A 22,952-nucleotide genomic window follows, 5' to 3' on the forward strand; every position below is an offset into this window, starting at 1 on the left:
TTATATAGATGCAAGCGCACACCTGTCAGAGTAATATAAAATGGATGGAGTATCCAAGTATCGATCCTCAAGGACTTCTAAACAATTTCCAAACTCTGAAGTTTTAAAGAATAGTGAATGTTGAAATGAGTGATTCTTGTAAATGGGAAGTGGTCACAAATAATGGTTTGGATTTGGGATTTGGACTTATAATAATAAAACCTAGCCCGAATTACTTCAAGTTAGCCAACAAAGAATCAAGGACATGCTAAGGATAATATGCATTTTACTTTAGAAACTAACGACTACGCTTCTCACTTTACTTATGTCTAAGCAAGTTCAAAGTCCTAAGACATTCCCTAATATGTCTATTATGAGATATATCTTAGTTTTAGGATGGAAATAGTCGCAACCTCGGGTTAAGGTCCTATGTCTAGGCTACTTAAGCGGAACCCTTATGTCTAAGGCGCTCCTCTCCTCGGTTTAACCACTCAACAATGCAAATAAGCAACCTTTTCAGTATTGACTTGTTAAGACTTACAGTGGCCTTCTCTAAATCCTAACTTTTTGGGAAAACATGTTGAGCAATGAATGGAAAGTAAAAACACTACTTCTTAGCAACCCTTTTTAGACATAAAAGGCTAACTATCCATAACCGGGCTAGAGACGGGAATTTAGAAAGACATATTGAAGAAAATACAGCAAGTAAAATGGTTGAATGTGGAATGCATGTGTGAAAAACAAAAGTTAACTAACGGAGAGTTTTTATCGGGATTGAGAGCTTCGCCCTTCTCTTTCAAGCAAGGGGGAGTGTCACGTGCTCTTTCCTCCAAAAACACAACTCTCTTAACTAAAAATAAAGTAAAGACAAAGAGAAGATAAGCAAAGTGCCAGATTTTTATATATTTGAATAAGTAGAAAATAACTAAGTACAAATGGAAACAAAACAAAGCTCAATAAAAGAATGTAAAGTGCTCGGAATTTAAAAACCAAAAGCAACTAATGAAAGCAACTCAAAAGTACTTAGAAAGCAACAAAGAAACACTAAAAATGATCAAGAGAAGGAAGCAAGGCTTGATGAATTTGGTGGAGAAGTTGCTGGAATTTATAGCTGTGCAGAATTGGTTAGGTAGGTCCTAAAACGATGGTGAATCACCCATTTCCAACTCCTTTGACTGACCAAATCGTGCTCAAACTGATAGTGGAACACTTCTTCTACACGTATGAATCGGTTGGAACCACCAAAACGCATTGGAAGACGCGTTTCATTAAGGGCAAAGTTGGAAGAAAACCTGTTTTTCTGCAGGCATCCCAGGCGCCTGGCGCCTCCCATGTAACTTTTTCGTCTTTTTGCTTCTTTTGATTAATTTGCACTCCCAAATGGTCCTAAAATGTCATAAATACAACATAAGCCATCCACAAACCATAGTATATGAATTTTGCATGAATTGGAACTCAAATGATCGAGAAAAATCCGAAACAAAGCCGAAACATAGTAAAAACAGCATCTAAAACCTTCTTTTTACGCATGTAAACAAGCGTAATCACACCCCCAAACTTAACTTTTTGCTTGTCCTCAAGCAAAACTTAGCAACTTTAATCAGCTTTCTAACACATGGACAAGGAAAAGCAAAAGCAACCGAGATGTTCAATCATAAATTGTCTCAGGGAAAAGATGTCAGAGCCTACCATTCTATTGCCTTTGTAAACTTAGTCACTATAAACCAAGTTTGAAATGATAAAAACTTTTTCTTTCAAAATCTTTTTTTCTCTTTCACAAACAGAAAACGTTTTCAAATACCCCTAAGGAATCTGCACACTCCCTCCTTACACTAAGACTTTTACATCTGACAGACCGGCTACTAGCCCCTGAGGTTTCCACACACTAACATCGGTTTCAACCACAGCTACTCGTAGAAAGACTTTGAACTAATAGCTAGGTCATAAAACGACGACAATGAGAAACACGAAGTCACTTATCACCATCTTTACTGCTATTTTCAAAGTCAACACCCAACCTAAAACTAAATGGGTGTCTACAGTAGGACTCGGGAATCATAAATACATTTTCTTTAACTCTCATTGTTTTTACCACTCTTTTCTTTCTAACACAAGTCTTTTCCCCACTCTTATTTTCTCTCAACAAGACTCTTTTTACTCTTTTGCAACTTTTTTCTTTCTTTCTTTCGTTTTTATTTTTTTTAGCTAAGTGCTTTTTCAACATTTTCTTTCTTTCCAACTGACTCTTTTTCAAAAGAAAATAGCATGATTTTTTAAATATAAATAACACCTTATCTTTCTGAAACAACGACTGACACAACGACTGTCCCCCCCAAACTTAAGAGAGACAGTGTCCTCACTGGGAAAAGACTTTTGCATCGGATGAAAAAGGCTTAACAGTAAAAAGGACAAGGACTTCCTATATAGGGGCAAAGAAAAAGCTTAAAGTCTGTAAATATCAAAAAGACATAAAAGAAAATGAGTTTATCACATAAACAAAGGAAATAGCTCAAAGCTTAGTCAGGCATAGAACATAAAACTCAACAATCTCTTATAATCATCATCGACATGAAATCACATGCACAGCACAGATGCTTCAAAATAGGCATGTGAAAAGCTAAACTAAGGTTAAGTGAAGGCATACTTTAAGTGATCAGAAGATAAACGATACTAATTTATTCATGCTTCAACTGAGCTCGAAACATAATCAATACAAAAAAAACATGCGTAGTAATGCTAGAATATGCAACTACGTCATTAACCAAAAGAATAAAACACAAAAAATAGCAAAGAAGGAACCTCCCCTTCATGAAGTCGGAGGTTGTGGACTAGGATCAGTGTCAATACTGGGAGATGGATGACCAAGGATAGCAACTAGCGCTGGAGGCCATGAAGGTAAAACCGCAAAATCCAATGAAGTCCGTAAGTTGTAGATATGTTGCACGACTTCTCGAACCTGAGAGTTTTCGAAATGCTGGAAAAACAGGGCAGGCGCCAGGCGCCTGCGTAATTCTTTTTTTTGTTTTTCAACATTTTTTTTCTTTCTTTTTTTGTTTCTTTTTTTTTCAACGTTTTCAAAAACATTCTCTTAATAAGAAAAACTTTATAATGAAACAAAGAGAAAATACAAGATACAAAGACTTCCTTCCTTTACTTTTGTTCTTTCAAAAACGGATAAGAAGGAAAAACATTTTTCGCAAACATTTATTGACCTGAAAGTTGAATAGAGGTTTTTCCTCTATCCACTGGTTCTCCAAAATACGGCTTAAGTCTCTACCCATTTACTTTAAAAACATTTCCTTTAGAGTCAACTAGATCCACTGCCCCATATGGGTAGACTTTAAAAATTTGAAAGGGACCAGACCATCTAGACTTAAGTTTTCCAGGGAAAAGTTTCAACCTAGAGTTGAATAACAGAACCAGATCACCTTCTTGAAGATTGTTCGGCCGAAGACGCCTATCATGCCACTGTTTAGTTTTTTCCTTAAACAACTTAGCATTCTCATAAGAAAAGTGCCTGTGTTCTTCTAATTCCAACAATTGTAACTTCCTCGCTTCACCTGCAGCCAACAAATCAAAATTTAATTTCTTAGTAGCCCAAAATGCTTTATATTCTAGCTCAAGAGGCAAATGACATGCTTTTCCAAAAACTAGCCTATAGGGGGACATGCCGAGGGGAGTCTTAAATGCTGTCCTATATGCCCAAAGTGAATCATCAAGCTTAAAAGACCAATCCCTACGGTTAAGATTTACAGTTTTTTCTAAAATGTTTTTTATCTCCCTATTAGATATTTCGGCTAACCCATTCGACTGAGGATGATATGCTGTTGCAACCCTATGACGCACATTGTATTTAGTCAGCAACTTTTGCATAGACCTATTCACAAAATGAGCCCCCCCATCGCTTATCAGACAACGCGGGGTTCCATAACGCGTAAAAATGTGCTTTTGCAGAAAACGAATGACAACTTTGGAATCATTGGTAGCAGTTGCAATGGCTTCTATCCATTTCGAAACATAATCTACTGCTAACAATATATAAAGCTTACCATTAGAAGATGGAAATGGACCCATAAAATCTATACCCCACACATCAAATATTTCAATCTCCAGGATCGGGGTTTGAGGCATTTCGTGGCGTTTAGATATATTACCTGTCCGTTGGCATTTGTCACAAACCTGGGTAAACTTATGTGCATCTTTGAACAGAGTGGGCCAAAAGAACCCACTTTGCAAAACTTTGGCTGCGGTTTTGTGTCCTGCAAAATGTCCTCCATATGGAGACATATGACAAGCGTCTAATATCGCCTCGTGCTCTTCTTCTGCGACACACCTGCGTAAGATATTGTCAGGTCCTAGCTTATATAAAAAAGGCTCATCCCAACGATAACATCGAACTTCATTTAAAAATTTCTTTACCTGTTGCTTGTTGAACTCATAAGGAACTATTCGACTTACCAAATAATTTGCTATATCGGCATACCACGGAACTGAATCAACTCGCAAGAGTTGCTCGTCAATAAACTGTTCACGTATAACAGTTCCATCATCACAGAGCGGGGATTCCAATCTAGACAGGTGATCAGCAACTTGGTTTTCAGTACCCTTCCTGTCCCTAACTTCAATATCAAACTCTTGAAGTAACAAAATCCACCGTATCAAACGTGGTTTAGCATCTTTTTTAGCAAATAAATATTTTAAAGCAGAATGGTCAGTAAAAACAATGACTTTTGTGCCTATCAAGTAAGACCTAAACTTATCAAAGGCGAACACAACTGCTAACAGTTCCTTTTCAGTAGTAGTGTAATTGAGTTGTGCACCGGTCAGAGTCTTACTAGCATAATACACAGGATGCAAGATCTTGTTTTTACGTTGTCCTAACATAGCTCCTATTGCATAATCACTAGCATCACACATGAGCTCAAAAGGTAAATCCCAATTAGGTTCGATAATTATAGGAGCTGAACTTAGAGCAACTTTCAACATTTCAAATGATTTTAAACAGTCATCATCAAAAACAAATGGTCTATCATGTTCTAACAATTGACACAAGGGTTTAGAAATTTTAGCAAAGTCTTTTATAAAGCGGCGGTAAAATCCCCCATGCCCTAAAAAACTTCTAATCCCTTTGACATTTGTAGGAGGAGGTAGCTTTGAAATGATGTCTATCTTAGCGTGGTCTACCTCTATTCCTTGCTTGGAAATTTTGTGACCCAAAACAATACCCTCTTGTACCATGAAATGACACTTCTCCCAATTTAGGACTAGGTTTGTTTGTTCACATCTCTCCAATACTCTCTCCAAATTAACTAAACATGCGTCAAAAGAATTTCCAAAAACAGAAAAGTCATCCATAAAAACTTCTAGAATATTTTCTACCATGTCAGAGAAAATGGCCATCATACACCTCTGAAAAGTCGCGGGTGCATTGCATAGTCCAAAGGGCATTCGCCTAAAAGCGAACGTACCATACGGACACGTAAATGTTGTCTTCTCCTGGTCTTCTGGAGCAATAGTAATTTGATTATAACCCGAATATCCATCTAAAAAACAATAGAAATCCTTACCTGCCAGACGGTCGAGCATCTGGTCAATAAACGGGAGAGGAAAATGGTCTTTCTTTGTTACCTTGTTGAGTTTGCGATAGTCAATGCAAACTCTCCACCCGCTCACAGTTCGGGTTGAGATGAGCTCATTCTCCTCGTTGGCCACCACGGTAATACCCCCTTTCTTTGGTACACACTGTACTGGGCTTACCCAGCTGCTGTCGGATATTGGGTATATAACACCGGCGTCAAGCCATTTGAGAATTTCTTTCCTTACAACCTCTTTCATCTTCGGGTTCAACCGCCTTTGACTCTCAATAGAGTTCTTAGCATCTTCTTCCAATAGAATTTTGTGCATGCAAAAGGCCGGGCTTATCCCTCGGATATCTGCTATCGTCCATCCAATGGCCTTTTTGTGCTTCTCCAAAATCTGCAATAAAGAATATTCATTAGTAGGTGATAAATTGGAAGCTATAATAACTGGTAAAGTGTCGTTATCCCCTAGATACGCATATTTCAAATGCGACGGCAATGGCTTCTGCTCCAACGTGGGTGGTTCCACTATGGACGGAAGTAACGACTTGCATTCTTCTTTTTGTATTTTTTCAATAGGATTAATCACATCTTCTGGTCCTTCTGCTATCTTATCAAGCTCTTCTTCAATCTCTGTAACTAACGAGTCATAAAACTCATCAAACATAATAGGATTCAAGCTATTTATAGCAGAGCACTCTTCAAAGTCTCCTGGTAATTTCATGGCGTCTAGAACGTTAAATTTAACTTCTTCATTATTTACCCTCATTGTAATTTCTCCCTTCCTTACATTAAAAACTGTATCCCCAGTGGCTAGAAATGGTCTTCCCAAAATAATGGGAACGTCTAAGTCTGCCTCGCAATCTAGAATGATAAAGTCCGCAGGGAAAATGAATTTGTCCACCTGGACTAAAACATCTTCTATCTTTCCCTCAGGTCTTATGATAGATCTATCTGCTAGTTGGAGGGTAACCGTAGTAGGTGTAGCTTCTCCTATGCCTAAAGATTTGAAAACTGATAATGGCATAAGATTAATGCTAGCGCCTAGATCACATAATGCCCTACCTAAGTTTTTTCCTCCTATGGAACATGGAATGGTAAAACTGCCAGGATCATTACATTTCATGGGTAGCGGGCTGCCTACAGCTTCACTACTGCATTTTGTCATGGCTACCAGTTCATGCTCTCCTATTTTTTTCTTCCTAGAAACTATATTTTTCAAAAACTTAGCATAATTTGGCATCTGTTCTAGAGCATCTACTAATGGTATATTTATATGCAGTTGTTTTAAAATATTTAAAAATTTTCTAAACTGGGAATCATTATTTTTCTTTACTAATCTTTGTGGAAACGGGGGAGTAGGGGTAAAAGAAGGCTGTACCTGTGGAGGAACACTCGGGGTATCCTCATTACCTTTTCTAATATTTTCTTTTTCTAGTGTTGTTGGATTTTCTGGTATCTTTACAATTGGTTCAGTGGACGGAATCTGTACATCTGTTGTTGGCATTGTTGGTCCATCATATGCCAGTCCACTCCTAAGGGTGACAGCTTTGCACTGTTCTTTCCCTTCTCGTTTTGGTAATTCAGTATGGCCTGGAAAAGAACCTTGGGGTCTATTCTTCAATTCATTGGCGAGCTGTCCCAATTGGGTCTCGAAATTCCTCATTGATGCCGCTTGGGATTGTATCACTGCGTCGGTTCGGGCCATGTACTCCTTCATCATATTCTCAAGATTTGAGTTGTTATTTTGAACTGGTGGAGTCTGTGTTCTCTGATTGTACTGCTGTTGCGGTGGTGGGATGTATTGCTGTGTAGGTGGAACATAGGGCTGCTTGTTCTGTTGGCTCTGCCCTTGATTAAAACCGCTCGAACCTCCTTGACCTCCCCATGAGAAATTAGGGTGGTGCCTCCAACCTGGGTTGTAGGTGTTCGAATATGGGTTAAAGTTCCTATTGTTCCCATGTCCTACATAAAAAACAGAAGCAGGGTTATGTGGACAATTATCATAAATATGGTTTTCACTGCAAAATGAACAAATGAGATCGTTGACTTGGCAAACAGGGGCAGGAGTGCAATAATCCGACTGCACAGGTTGTATCGGCGTGGCTAATGGATTTTTTATTCCCAATGCCATCTCTTTCAGCCTCTGGTTCATTGTAACCATCTCTTTTTGCATCGAGGTCGCAATGTCCAGAGCCAAAACTCCAGCTGGATCTTGCTTCTTTGGTGCTGCCCTAGATCTTTGCGAACACCATAGTTCGCTGTGTGAAGCTAAGTCATTTAGGATGTCAACTATCTCGTTGAATGTCTTCTTTGTAAAGGCTCCGTTGGCAGCATTGTTTAGCATCATCTTAGTAGGATGATCTAAACCTCTAAAGAAATGTTCTATCTGGATGCATGCCGGCAAGCCATGGTTCGGACATTTCCTGATTAGTTCATTAAATCTCTCCCACGCCTCGTGAACAGGTTCACGATCATACTGTCTAAAGGAGATGATCTCCTCTCTGATATCAGCGTGGCGAGTAGGTGGGAAGAATTTTGTTAAGAACTTCTCCACTAACGACCCCCATGTGGTGATGGATCCCGGTGGAAATGCATTGAGCCATGCTCTAGCTTGGTCCTTCAAAGAAAATGGAAAAAGTGTTAGTCTCAGAGCATCGTCTGTTATACCAGGTAATCGAAATGCATTTGCAATTTGAATGAATGATTTCAGATGATCATGTGGATCCTCATGTTTCTGCCCTCCAAAATGTCCAATTGTCTGCAACATTTGGAACATCATTGGTTTAAGCTCAAAGTTTGCGTGGGCTGGAATAGGGTTGACTATCCCTGAATCAAAGTTCTGAAAAGCCGTGGCGGCATATTCTCGCATTGCCACGTCTCTATTGTCCGCCATCTGGATATGGTTGAATTCATCATTTCTCATATGACCGTTAACAGCAGGTGGATCAACCGGATCACGAGGTGGAATATCTGCCATTGATGTGCTCGTACTCTCTACCTCACTTTCAGGACTAATTTCACCTTCTCTCTCTTTTTGCTTTTCTAGTTGTTTTCGAAGTCTTTGCTCCTTTCTAGTTTTTCGAAGGGTCCGCTCAATCTCAGGGTCAAGGGGTAGAAGAAAAGATCTTGTGCTCATGCACTTTAACTTACCCTTGTGAGATAAACGACCAAAAATATAGAACAAAAACGGTGGATGGAAATTACACCCAACAACAATTCACAAAAATAAAAACTAAAAGAATTTGAAAATAATTTTAAAACTAAAGTCCCCGGCAACGGCGCCAAAAACTTGACTGGGATGTTATGCTGAACGCACGCACTAAGCGTGGTAACAATTATATAGATGCAAGCGCACACCTGTCAGAGTAATATAAAATGGATGGAGTATCCAAGTATCGATCCTCAAGGACTTCTAAACAATTTCCAAACTCTGAAGTTTTAAAGAATAGTGAATGTTGAAATGAGTGATTCTTGTAAATGGGAAGTGGTCACAAATAATGGTTTGGATTTGGGATTTGGACTTATAATAATAAAACCTAGCCCGAATTACTTCAAGTTAGCCAACAAAGAATCAAGGACATGCTAAGGATAATATGCATTTTACTTTAGAAACTAACGACTACGCTTCTCACTTTACTTATGTCTAAGCAAGTTCAAAGTCCTAAGACATTCCCTAATATGTCTATTATGAGATATATCTTAGTTTTAGGATGGAAATAGTCGCAACCTCGGGTTAAGGTCCTATGTCTAGGCTACTTAAGCGGAACCCTTATGTCTAAGGCGCTCCTCTCCTCGGTTTAACCACTCAACAATGCAAATAAGCAACCTTTTCAGTATTGACTTGTTAAGACTTACAGTGGCCTTCTCTAAATCCTAACTTTTTGGGAAAACATGTTGAGCAATGAATGGAAAGTAAAAACACTACTTCTTAGCAACCCTTTTTAGACATAAAAGGCTAACTATCCATAACCGGGCTAGAGACGGGAATTTAGAAAGACATATTGAAGAAAATACAGCAAGTAAAATGGTTGAATGTGGAATGCATGTGTGAAAAACAAAAGTTAACTAACGGAGAGTTTTTATCGGGATTGAGAGCTTCGCCCTTCTCTTTCAAGCAAGGGGAGTGTCACGTGCTCTTTCCTCCAAAAACACAACTCTCTTAACTAAAAATAAAGTAAAGACAAAGAGAAGATAAGCAAAGTGCCAGATTTTTATATATTTGAATAAGTAGAAAATAACTAAGTACAAATGGAAACAAAACAAAGCTCAATAAAAGAATGTAAAGTGCTCGGAATTTAAAAACCAAAAGCAACTAATGAAAGCAACTCAAAAGTACTTAGAAAGCAACAAAGAAACACTAAAATGATCAAGAGAAGGAAGCAAGGCTTGATGAATTTGGTGGAGAAGCTGCTGGAATTTATAGCTGTGCAGAATTGGTTAGGTAGGTCCTAAAACGATGGTGAATCACCCATTTCCAACTCCTTTGACTGACCAAATCGTGCTCAAACTGATAGTGGAACACTTCTTCTACACGTATGCATCGGTTGGAACCACCAAAACGCATTGGAAGACGCGTTTCATTAAGGGCAAAGTTGGAAGAAAACCTGTTTTTCTGCAGGCTCCCATGTAGTTTTTTCCGTCTTTTTGCTTCTTTTGATTAATTTGCACTCCCAAATGGTCCTAAAATGTCATAAATACAATATAAGGCAACCACAAACCATCATATATGAATTTTGCATGAATTGGAACTCAAACGACCGAGAAAAAGTCCGAAACAAAGTTAAAACATAGTAAAAACAGCATCTAAAACCTTCTTTTTACGCATTTAAACAAGCGTAATTAGTCAGACCTTAGAGGTAAAGTTAATTCAACTGGATATGCAGGATTTCGATGTGATACTAGGCATGGATTGGTTAGCTGCTAACCGAGCTAATATTAATTGCTCAAAGAAGGAGGTTAGTTTTCGCTTGCCCTCCGGACAAAACTTTACCTTTAATGGTTAAGGTTTTGTGGAGAAACCACCAAGTGAACACCGCATTACGGCAGCACCTCGACGCCCCGACGACCATAGCAGCAACGGCCGGCGACCCACGACGTTCCAGCAATCTTAACAGCAGCAGCGGCACAATCTTCGATCCATTGCACGTTGAGACCAAACCCGAACGGTATCGACACGCTGATTCTACAGCAATAGCGACGGTTCGAGTGTCATTCGTGACAGATCGTCATTTGCGAACAGCTCCTGACGGCTTCGGGTCCAAACAACACTCCTTCATCACCTAGGCTCATGTACAGCAGTGTTCGGTAGCTGATTTGGTGCGTCCCCTCTGCTGCAACTCGTGGACAGCAGCGTTTCAGTCGCATTCGGGCTTACCCACATCCGTTCTAAGCCCGATTTAGGCTACCCACACCTTGGCGAGCTAGATCTAGGTTACCCGCACCTATACGAAGTCGATTTTGTGGTAATGAGTCATTTGAACCCTCTTAGAATTGATTTCGAAGGCCGAATAGTATATGTAACTTGCTGTTTTTTTTTATGTTTTAGTGCCTACGTGTGAGATCGACGCAAAACTTAGGGGCGCGGTTGTGAGTAAGTAGACAGGGGGCGTGTGCGTGCGTTAATGTGTGCTAGTTGGTCTCTAATGTGCTGTTTCGTGATGGTTAATATTTATTTTGATACGCTATTGTGATTGGTAACTCTCGTTTGTGTTAATCTGTATACTTGGTGTAGTGTTAAATATTCGTCGGTGATAATGGTGGAATTTTGCCGTGCTAAACTGCTGATAATTGTTGCGGGATGATGTATGTTTACAAAGGATGCACGTTAAAATAGAATTATTGTGATTATGCTTTCTTATGACGTGGGCGTGCTTGTATAGTTTATATAAATGTTCATTTATGATGTGAGCGTGCTGATCTGAGTCATATTATTTTCTTATGAGATGTGGGTGTAATAGAAGCATATTTTCGGACCCTGTTTGTAGGCTAGGGGTTGATGTGGAGTGGGTTATGAAAAGGGACGTTGGATTCTTGGGGAAAAGTGAATGGGTGAGTGTTAGGGCCTCGGGTATAAATGGTCGGGGGCTGATACGTCACTAATTGAGTATCGAGGCCTCGGGTAAAAATGGTCGAGGGTCGATGTCAGGAGTCTCTTGGAAGGAAAACTATTGGGGCCTTGGGTAAAAATGGTCAAGGGCCGATAGATGGTGAACTCATCGGGGCCTTGGGTAAAAATGGTCGAGGGCTGATGCAGTAGTGTCGGGGCTCTGGGTAAAAATGGTCAGGGGCCGACTCTACTCGCAAGAGTTGCTGTGGAAGGCTAGGATAGCTGTGATAAGCGTAGAGGTGCTTGAGATTTTAGGGAGACTCGAGATTGATAACTAATTTCTTCATGGTTGTGGTTGTCGCCGAATCTTATAGAGTGTGTCTATGGTTGATTGCATAATGTGATGAAGAGCATGACTATGAATGTTTCATGATTTTGTGTGAGCAGGATGTTTGTGTGTTGTTGGTGAGGGCTACTTACGGAGTATATTTTATATACTCACCCCCCTCAACAATTATTGTTTCAGGCGAACACTACAACAAATCTTAGTTTTAATGTCGGACGAAAAAAAATGCGGAGGAAACGATGTCGAACAAGAAAAACACGGAGGCAACCTTGTCGGACAGGCTAAAAAACACGCGGAATTTTTTATTTTAAATTTTTTTAAGTATCCATGTCGGGCTTAGCCTGCCATTGTAGTTTTAGTTTTAGTGGCTGGTCAGGCCCGCCATGAAAAGTGCCCAATTTTAACCCTAAATTAAAAATGTCACCCAAAATTTTTACCCACGAAATTTTTTTGCCTCCCCAGCTCTCTTTGCCGCGCGAACCCTCTCTACCCTCTCGTGAAACCGGCGCGAAACCTTGCTCCATTGTTGGGAGAAGGGGAGCAAACAACCACGTACAAGAGGCGCGAGCGAGACCCAACGGTGAGGAGGAAGTTCCGACGGCAGAGAGCGACAAAATCAGCAGCGGCGAGCTTCGATTCGGTGGCAGGGAGCGAATCATCTCATATCACATATAAATCTCTCCTCCTTCGCCTAAGCTCCGGCTCTCAAATCATCTCTCTCTCGACGCTGTGCTATTTACCAGACGCCCATCGGCATTGCATTTTCCGGAAGAGGTTTTCTTGAAGGTGAGCATTACCAATCTCTCTGCGTCTTCCTTAATCTCTGTTTATTGAACTCTGGAGGTTATTAGATGGATACTTTGTTGGTCGAAAGCGGTGTAGATGGAGGTTGTAGAGTTACAATCAAGTTCATATCTCTCTGTGGACTGTTCCTATCTCGTCTTTGCATTCAAACTAATAATAATTACCAACTGATTTTTATCCCAAGTTTAAGACAAACATGTGGTTTGAAGAATCGAAAGACTAAAATAGAATAAAATTGGAAAGGAACAATCAATGTGCTTTACATTGTAGAAGAAAAAGCAGTAATTAAATTTACTTCTTTAGACGACAACCCATGTGAGTATTTGATGTCCTTGAAGTTTTAAAAAGGCATGTTGATGTCTTGAAGTGTATTTAGCTTTTTATGAAAAGAAAAAAGTTGTTTTTGTGTTTCCAAAATCTCAAATATGTTCAATTATGTAATTAAACAATGTTATGGCTTGAAAAGTGCAAAAACCTGTATTTCTGTTTGTAAGTTGAAGAAGTGGGCAGTGTTTTGAAGCTTCTTTTCTCCAAATTTTCATGTAGACGTTTTTGAATTTTTGGATGGGAAAGAAATGTTTTTACCTTATAAGAAGTATTTTTCAAATTTGTTATGATGTTTGGTTATGTGTTTTTCAAACTACTGAAATGGTATGTGTTTTTAGCTAGGGTGTAGTGGGTTAAATAGGATAAGAATTTCCTTGTCTCTCGAGAACGGTGGAAGGCAAGCTTATTGAGGGGGATCAGGTTGTTGAGGGAGAGGTCGTTTCCTTTTTTTCTTTGTTGTATGGAACTCCCTTGACTTCTCAATGGTGGGTCTAGATTGGTATCCTACTTTCGACTTTGAAAGGTAAAGCTTGGAAGCCCCTTTTTCTTTGTGAGAGATTAGGAAGGTGGTTTTTGATTTTGAAGGAGACAAGTTGCAAGGCCCAAATGGTTTATCGATGGCCTTATTTTAAGAGAATCGAGAGCATATTAAAGGCGATCTTTGGAGAGTGTTTTCTGAGTTCCAGAAAAGAGGTATTATTGATGCTTCTATGAATGAAACCCTTGTGTGCTGTCCAGAAAAGGAGAAGGTTAGGAAAATGAGACTTTAGACTCATCAGTTTTGTCACAAGCCTTTATAAGATCATAGTTCAATTACACATCTTGTCAAACTACTAAAATGGTATGTGTTTTTCTATTTTCAAAACTGATGAATTAGTGTATTCTTCAAAATTTCGACTTGTTCAGTTTACACAATTTTTATTTGAAAAAATCCCATCGTGAAACAGAAAAAGGGGTCCGAACAAGGATTAGTTCCTTGTAGGTAAATTTTCTCAAGAATACGTTTAGCTCTATTTATTTAACCAGAATGGGTCTTGATTCTTTGCAAAGGTGCTTGAATTCTTCAGGAGCTGTTAGATTCTTATTCTATTTGCAAGTTGAATATCTTCATGGTGCTTACTCTTGCCCCGTTAGTCCTCCAACTCCTTGTCACTGTAACTTTAGTTCCTCTTTCAAATGGCGCTTTGCTGGGGCTTTGGCTACTCAAACTCGAGTCTATTTGATGATTAGTTCTTTGGTAATTAGGCTCAACAACTGATCTTCACATCTTGTGGCCTACTTATGTTTGAAGCATGAAAAGAAGATAATCTTTGGTGAGTGACCTTGTTTGGGTTTATATAGGACCTAAACACATGAATCTATTGACTTTCAGATTGCTCCCAGTTGTCTATGTTATCAACCATAAATTGTTGCCAAATATACTATTTAGAATATATTTGATTACCAGTATGTTTTCTATCATGAATTTGGTTACTAATAAATTCTTTATTTTATAGTTCATGGCCTCAAACTGGAGTGCCCATCACAAGTTGTTTTAGAACTACACTACTTTCACTATTAATTTTGATTTGAGGGCTTTTGTTTGATTCTTCCTTTTTAGAGTTGGGACACCGTCTTTTAGGCTTTTTTGTTTGGCTGTAACCTTTCTATGAATGAATTCCTCACCAACCTCTGAATGAAAATTTCACCAATACTCTATGGCACAAGAGATTTGAACCTCTTTAGAAACTATTGTACTATTTGTTCTTTTGACTTGTTTTCCTTTTCCTTTTCTGTTTGTTTGTATATTATTATTATTGTTGTTGTTGTTATTTAATTATTTTGAGATGGTGAAGGTGTGGATAAATCTATGATATTGATTGCGTGGGCATTTAGATCTAGGTCAAACAGAAATTGTCCTTGGTTGATGATAATTTTATTTTTTGTATCATAATCTTTTAGAATAGCTGCTAATTTTTCCCCCTGGAATTTTATTACAGGCTGTGCGTGGAGGAGGACATATAGTATTTAAGGGGATTTACGCTGGTTTGGGTGGAAATATTGCTGGTGTGTTGCCGTAAGTACCTTCTAGAGGGTATTAGTTCCAAGTATCTTCTAAGATTTTAAGCTATGAGTTATTATTATAGAATTCACATCATTGTTACGACTTACATTTTATGTTAATGATTCAGCAACCAAGATGATAATTCTTCATTTGGGAACAACAAACAATCACTTTTACTCCTTGGGCACATTTCATTTGTGTCTTTAGATTTTCATCACCACTACATATCATTTTCAGGATCATGCGAATTTCTAGTCCAATAAGTGTACTGTGGATATCAGGACTCAACGGGTGATACCGTTATGTTTTTTTTTAAATCCCTGACCAGCTATTACACCATGTCTTCAAGAATATTGAAGGTCACAGGTTTATAGTTTTCTGAAAGCAAATTGATGGAGAATATTGAAGGTCTCTGTGGGGATTTAATTAGTGATAAGTCGTGGATGACAAAAAATAGAATGTCAACCGAGTATAGTTTAGGGGTTGAGATGTTCATTGAAAATGGATTACGACATTCAAAAAGATCAAATGTCATTTGTTGCCCATGTTTAAAGTGTGTAAATGCAAAGTCTCAGCATGTGAATGTAGTAAGAGATCACTTATTTGTTTATGGTATTGATCAAAGCTATAAGACATGGATTTGGCATGGTGAATCAATATCGATTAAGAGATATCGAAAGTATGTCTACTAGTGCACAAGAAGAAGTTGAGGATGACGATTTTGATGACACAATAGGGATGTTTGAGGCTGCATATGATTACTTTGACGATAGTCCAGAAAATTTTGAGGAGCTACAAGGTAATGCGAAGAAACCATTATATCCAAATTGTGAGAACTTTACCAAAACATCTGCATCATTGAAGTTATATAATTTGAAAGCGAAATTTGGATGGAGCGATAGAAGTTTTACAGAGTTGTTAGCATTAGTTCGTGATATGTTACCAAGTCCTAATGAAATTCCAAATTCTATGTATCAAGCAAAAAAAACTTTATGTACTCTTGGGATGAAGTATGAGAAGATTCATGCTTGCCGCAAGGATTGTTGCTTGTTTAGAAAAGAACACTCAGATGCAGATGAATGCCCCATTTGCGGAATATCAAGATGGAAGCTTCGTAAAGATTCAAAGGAAGCAATGAAAAATGTTTCGGCCAAAGTCATGTGGTACTTCTCTCCAATTCCAAGATTTCAACGAATGTTTCGAAGCAAAGAAATATCAAGTTTGTTGACTTGGCATTACAAAAAAAGAGTAAGTGATGGATATATACGACATCCAGCAGACTCAATTTCGTGGAAAGAAGTAGACAAATTGTGGCCAGAGTTTGGTCTAGAGCCTAGAAACCTTCGTCTTGCTCTTTCAACAGATGGGGTCAATCCACGTGGTGAACAAAATAGTAAATATAGTTGTTGGCCAGTTATGTTGGTGACGTACAATCTACCCCCGTGGTTGTGCATGAAGCGAAAATTTCTGATGTTGACTGCATTAATATCTGGTCACAAACAACTAGGAAATGACATAGATGTTTATTTAGCTCCATTAGTTGATGATTTGAAGAAGCTGTGGAATGATGGAGTTGAATGTTTTGATACATATCAAGAACGGTGTTTTACACTTAAAGCTATTTTACTGTGGACTATTAATGATTTTCCTGCGTATGGGAATTTGTGTGGTCGTGCGGTAAAAGGATATCACACATGTCCAATTTGTGGGGAGAAAACTTCATCCATTTATTTGCCAAAAGGGAGGAAGGTGGCGTATCTCGGGCATCGTAAGTTTTTACCTCGTAATCATCCATATAGGAAGCAGAAGAAAGCATTTAATGGTAAACCAGAATTGGGATTGGCTCCTAAACCATTAAGTGGAGTAGAAATTCTTGCAAAAACAAGTGGACTCCAATATTCATTTGGTAAGAAAGGAAAAAAGGAAGGAAAAAAGGAAAAAAATGATGGAGATCTTTCAAATAGTTATTGGAAGAAGTCTATTTTTTTTTAGTTGGAGTACTTGAAGCATCTTCATGTGCGGCATTGTTTAGATGTGATGCACATTGAAAAGAATGTGTGTTCAAATCTTATTTGCACACTACTTGATATTCCAGGAAAATCAAAGGATGGATTACAAGCTCGCCTAGATTTGGTCGAATTGAATATTAGATCAGAGCTGGCCCCTTAAGTGGGAGAGAAAAAGATATTTTTACCTCCAGCATGTTATACATTATCACGAGTGGAGAAATTGAATTTGTGTAAGACACTATCAAAAACTAAAGTACCTGAAGGTTATTCATCTAACATACAGTCTCTAGTGTCGCTAGAAGAATTGAAACTTAATAACCTCAAGTCACATGACCATCACGTTCTTATGCAACAATTGTTACCGGTGGCCATTCGTGGTATTTTACCGAAATATGTTAGATATGCCATTATTCGACTATGCTTCTTCTTCAATGCTATATGTAGCAAAACAATTGATTCGTCGAAGTTAAAAGGCTTGCAAGAAGACATAGTCGTCACTTTATGTTTGTTAGAAAAGTATTTTCCACCGGGATTCTTCACAATAATGGTACACCTTGTGGTGCATCTTGTAAGAGAGGTGGAATTTTGTGGACCTGTGTATTTGAGGTGGATGTATCCTTTTGAACGATATATGAAAATAATGAAGAGTTATGTAAGAAATAGAACGCGACCGGAGGGATGCATTGGAGAAAGTTATATTGTGGAGGAGGCTGTAGAGTTTTGTTCGGAATATCTATCTGGAATTGATTCAATTGGGTTCAGGTCATCGATGAGGAAGGAGAATTCAGACATTGATAGACCATTGTCTATTGCTTCTTACAGCAAACCGAGTAAGGATCAACTAAATCAAGCTCACCTTTATGTCCTTCAAAATGTAAATGATGTGCTTCCATACGTAGGGTATGCAAATTTCATTCTCTGAGATAACTTTCTAATTAAGTGATCATCTAGATCATAACTTTGTCATTGACATATGTTATATTTGCAACAGGCAACACATGGATGTTTTGTCTAAGCTTAATCCAAGTAAGCCTAAAAACAAGAAGTGGCTTCAAGATGAGCATAATCGCACATTTAGTAGTTGGTTGCGAGAACGGGTAATCTGAATCTCTAACCATACAATTTAAGGTATACTTAAATGTCAGCTACTTATTTGAAATTGAATCGTAGGTTGCACTTGCTCTCGCGGTGCCGAATAACTCTATAACACCTTCTTTAAGATGGATTGCACATGGGCCTCGTCCAGATGTAGCCACCTATTGTGGTTACGTGGTTAATCGTTGTCATTATCATACAAAAAGACGTGATGATAGAAGAAAGGTTCAAAATAGTGGAGTTAGTATAACGGCTAATACAATGCAAGTTTCCAGTGCTAAAGACAAGAGTCCTATCATTTCAGATATGACATTTTACGGTGTAATACAAGAAATCTGGGAGCTTGACTATCATCATTTGACAGTTATCTTATTCAAATGTGATTGGGTTGAGAATAAGAATGGACTTAAAATAGATGAACTTGGTTTTACTACCGTGGATATAAATTAGACTCATTCATCTTAGCCTCTCAAGCAAAGCAAGTGTTCTTTGTGAGAGATCCTGTCAATCCTCGTTGGTCGGTGGTTTTAACATCTCCTCAACGAATAGTTGAAGATGATTTCTACGAAGATGAATTAGGAGATAATGTTGAAGATTGTGGTTATGGAGTTTTACCTAGTATGCCAAATATCGAGACATTTCATGAAAGCGATGAAACGTCATCTACGTATATTAGAAATGATTGTGAGGGTACATGGATTAATAATAGTACATTAAACACCGGTATGTCATTTAGTGATTTATTTTACTGTGTTTTTATAAGTTAATATATTAACTGTATGTTTTGTGTTTTGGTTGCAGAGCTTTTAAATGGGTGATTCTAATAGCAGTGGTGACAATGAAGTTGAGGTCAGAAAACTTGTTCGTCGAGGCCCAACAACCATGCGTGAATTGGCTAACGTAAGAAACTCTAAGGGTTCGTTGTTGACAATTCAGTATAATGACATAGGTGAACCAGTTGGCGATAATGCATCAAAAATGCAAAGCTTTATTGGAGTTTGTGTTCGACAACAAATTCCAATCATTTACAATAATTGGAAAGAAGTTCCCCAAGAACTTAAAGATAAAATTTTCGATTGTGTAAAGGTAAGAAGTTTAGAATTTTTATTAAAGTAATAAACTTTTCTAGTTTATAATTTAATTTGCAATTATTTTGTGATTTTCATTACACAGATGTTATTTGTGGTGGACCCTAGATCCAAACACAATATTCTTCAATCCGCATCGAAGAAGTTTCGAACCTTCAAGTCAATGTTAACTAAAGAATGCATTCGCCCGTTCAAAGACGACCCATCTTACTTGGAGACTCCTCCTAAAAAATATTCCCATATTGATAAAGAACATTGGGCTTCATTTGTTCGTACAAAACTAAGTGAAGAGTGGGAGGTAACTACATTCTATCAATATATTTTTAAATAGTGTAACTATTTTAGTGCTTGAATCAAATATCTTCTATTTTCTAGACACTTAGTACTGCTCAGAGAGAAAGGAGGGCGAAATGCATGTATAATCATCACATATCTCGCAAGGGATATGCAAATCTTGCAAAAGAATGAGTAAGTTACTATTTAGATTAAGTGTCTTACGATAATTAATGTGTGTGCCAGTTAATAATATATATGCCCATATAGGAATTATCAGATGATCCTTCTAATCGTGCAACTTTATGGAAAGAAGCAGGAAGAGGAAAAAATAACGAATACTTTGATGTTGCCACAAAAGAATGTGCTGCCTGAATTGTAAGTTTCTATGTTTTTCTTTTTCTATTTCAATGAGATTTAGAAAGTGTGATATTTTGTGGTTAATATGATGATAAATATTTGTGACATGATGAATTGGCTACAATACACAAGGGTGAAGATGTTTTAACTGAAGCATTAGGCACCCCCGAACATAGAGGTCGTGTGAGGGGATTAGGTGAGTTCATTTCACCATCTCTATATTTCAATGTTGCCAAAAGGAAGTCCAAACTGGGATTGCAGCCTCAAGACCAAGTCAAATTCAAGACTCAAAGCTCACAACCAAATAAATCCTCAACAAAAGTCAGTAACGTCTCAAAGAAAAAGGAGAAAGGGAAGGAAGTTGTCAATGCACCGACTAAAGTTTTTATCCCGGATGAAGAACCAATAGTGGTAACTAATCTGTTTTAGTTTTGGCACTTACTTGTTTTTGACATGACACTTAGTTTTTTTGTACATGACACTTAGCATTTTTCTATTAAATTTTCTAAGGGAAAATCGTGCCACCTAGCTATTGGATCAGTGGAGAACATTGTTGCAGTAGGCACAGTATTTGATGACGATGCTCAATGTCCAACAATTCATGGAGTGCCATTAGGTGTGGACAATGTGAGAGTCATGATAGACATTGTCATTGGTGAAGATGCTACACTACCAATTCCTGTGAAGGGTGAGATAGAGACATTAAATCAAACCATTGGTAGCTTCGTGGCATGGCCTCGTCGACTCGTAATTTTAAATGAGGAGAAAAAGGTATGTCTTGTTCTAACTTGAGTGAGGTTTTAATTTTTCATTTGTTAAATGTTTGTAATTTTGTTTGTCAAAGGTTCCTTCTCCGCGAACGTCGAAGCCGATAACACAATCATCTAAACATATTGATGTCCATATGACTATTAAACTCCTAAATAAATATGCCATGCGTACGATGAAGCACGATGATGTAATTGAATTCAATATTGGTGATCACATATTTGGAAGAGAGAAGATCATTACTTTAACACGTGACGACATCATGCAATACTGCGAGATGGTTGAAATAGGCTATATGTGTGTGCTCACATACATCTCGTAAGTATATTAAATCTATTTTATATCTAAGATTCATTAACTAAGAAGTTTAATGTTTTACAATTATATTTTTAGGTATATTTTCAATGAATGTGAGGAGGAGACATGTAAGAAGTTCTTGGTGGTTGACCGAGACAACATTGTACCACAAATAATGTCTCAAGAAACTTGTTCCATACATATAGCCAACAGGTTAGACATGAGTAACTTAGAACAAGTAGTACTCATCCCACATAATAGCGGGTAAGCTAGCAATTTAACTTCATTTTACTTATTTATAGTTTCCTTTATCCATGCATGAATGATAATATTATCATATTGTTATTAATACTTTTCACTGGAAGTTGTTTGATATACATCTCCGAGAGAATTGTGTTTATGTATTGGACTCTCTAAGAAGTAAGATTGAAGAAAATTATAAGGGAATCATAAACACGTAAGTACCATGAACTCTTATAGTTGAAATTTTTACAATTATGTTATTCTAATGTTTCAAATTATTTAGATCATTGAAAATGTGGCAAGCCAAACATTCTACTCAACAATCTCGTAGTACTACAATTTGGAAACCTGTGAAGGTAAATTTGCATAACTCATAACAATGTCGCAGTAAATCCTTTGTATAACTCATAATTTTGTTATTTTTCAAATTTTCTATATGTAGTGTCCTCGACAACCAGGTTTTATCGAGTGTCGGTACTATTTGCAAAAGTATATACGAGAAATAGTGCGGAACCCTCATACTCATATTACTGAACTTGTACGTATTATCATATACCTTTATGTGTTTATATATGATTTGTCATTATATTAGTATTATCTTTCTTTTTCCTTTTTTGTAGTTTAATACAAAAAGTGCCTATCAACAAAAAGAAATCGACGAAGTTTGAATAGAATGGACATCTTTTGTTGGACGATATGTGTAGTACCTATGAATTCATTAGTTGTGTTTATTTGATGTAAGTATTTGGTTCAGACTACATTCTGTGTAGTAATTGGTAGATTAGAAATACTTTGTCTTGTTTATAATATGTAGAAGTTTGAAGTTTGAAGTTTGAAGTTTGATATTTACTGCATAACATATTAGTTTTGGATTATTATAGAAGTATTTGACTGGATGATGCTGAAGTCTTGATTCTTATGCTGAATGTAGTTTTGTTGGAGGGACGGGCGGTCCCATTTGTTCTTGTGTGGAAGGGTGTTTATATAGAAGTGTTTGTTTTGTTTATAACCATGCTAGTTTTGAGTTATTCTAAAAGTGGAGAGGTTATGTTGAAATTTGTACTTTTGATTATTTGTGTTTTGAGTTTAAGGTTAGTTTTTGAGTTAAGTTGGAAGGAGATATATTGGTTGGTCAGTTTTGAGTTATATTATAAACTGGGGAAGTCATGATGAAATTTGTTCTTACTCTTGATTGTTTGTGTTTTTGTTAAGCTTTTATAGAATAGGTTGGGATTGAGAGATATATTGTTGGCTAGTTTTGAGTTATTCTAGAAGTGGAGAGGTTATGTTGAAATTTGTACTTTTTGATTATTTGTGTTTTGAGTCTAAGGTTAGTTCTCGAGTTGTGTTTTAGAAGATCATGATGTTGAAATTATTTTTACTTGCATATTAGTTTTTGAGTTTCAATAATATTGAGAATTATTTTGTGAGAATAGGTTGGAAGAATATATATTGGTTGGTTAGTTTTGAGTTATATTCTAAAGTGGGCAGGTCATGATGAAATTTGTACTTACTCTTGATTGTTTCTGTTTTTGTTAAGCTTTTATAGAATAGTTTGGAATTGAGAGATATATTGTTGGCTAGTTTTGAGTTATTCTAAAAGTGGAGAGGTTATGTTGAAATTTGTACTTTTTGATTATTTGTGTTTTGAGTCTAAGGTTAGTTCTTGAGTTGTGCTTTAGAAGATCATG

General features: G+C 37.4%; 1 non-coding gene and 2 pseudogenes across 1 annotated transcript; all 3 read left to right on the forward strand.

Moving 5' to 3' along the window:
* The first annotated feature begins 7,963 nt into the window (after positions 1 to 7,963).
* Positions 7,964 to 8,070, forward strand: LOC148209092 (small nucleolar RNA R71). Its single transcript, XR_015787458.1, has one exon. It is a non-coding gene; the product is annotated as a small nucleolar RNA R71 (small nucleolar RNA).
* Positions 8,071 to 15,992: 7,922 nt separating this feature from the next.
* Positions 15,993 to 18,999, forward strand: LOC148209093 (uncharacterized; annotated as a pseudogene).
* Positions 19,000 to 19,042: 43 nt separating this feature from the next.
* On the forward strand, positions 19,043 to 21,965 carry LOC148209094 (uncharacterized; annotated as a pseudogene).
* The last annotated feature ends 987 nt before the right edge of the window (positions 21,966 to 22,952 follow it).

The sequence above is a fragment of the Momordica charantia genome (genome assembly GCF_013281855.1).
Source record: "Momordica charantia cultivar OHB3-1 chromosome 9 unlocalized genomic scaffold, Mcharantia_2.0 BLBB01000009.1, whole genome shotgun sequence".
In the NCBI taxonomy this organism is placed as follows: domain Eukaryota; kingdom Viridiplantae; phylum Streptophyta; class Magnoliopsida; order Cucurbitales; family Cucurbitaceae; genus Momordica; species Momordica charantia.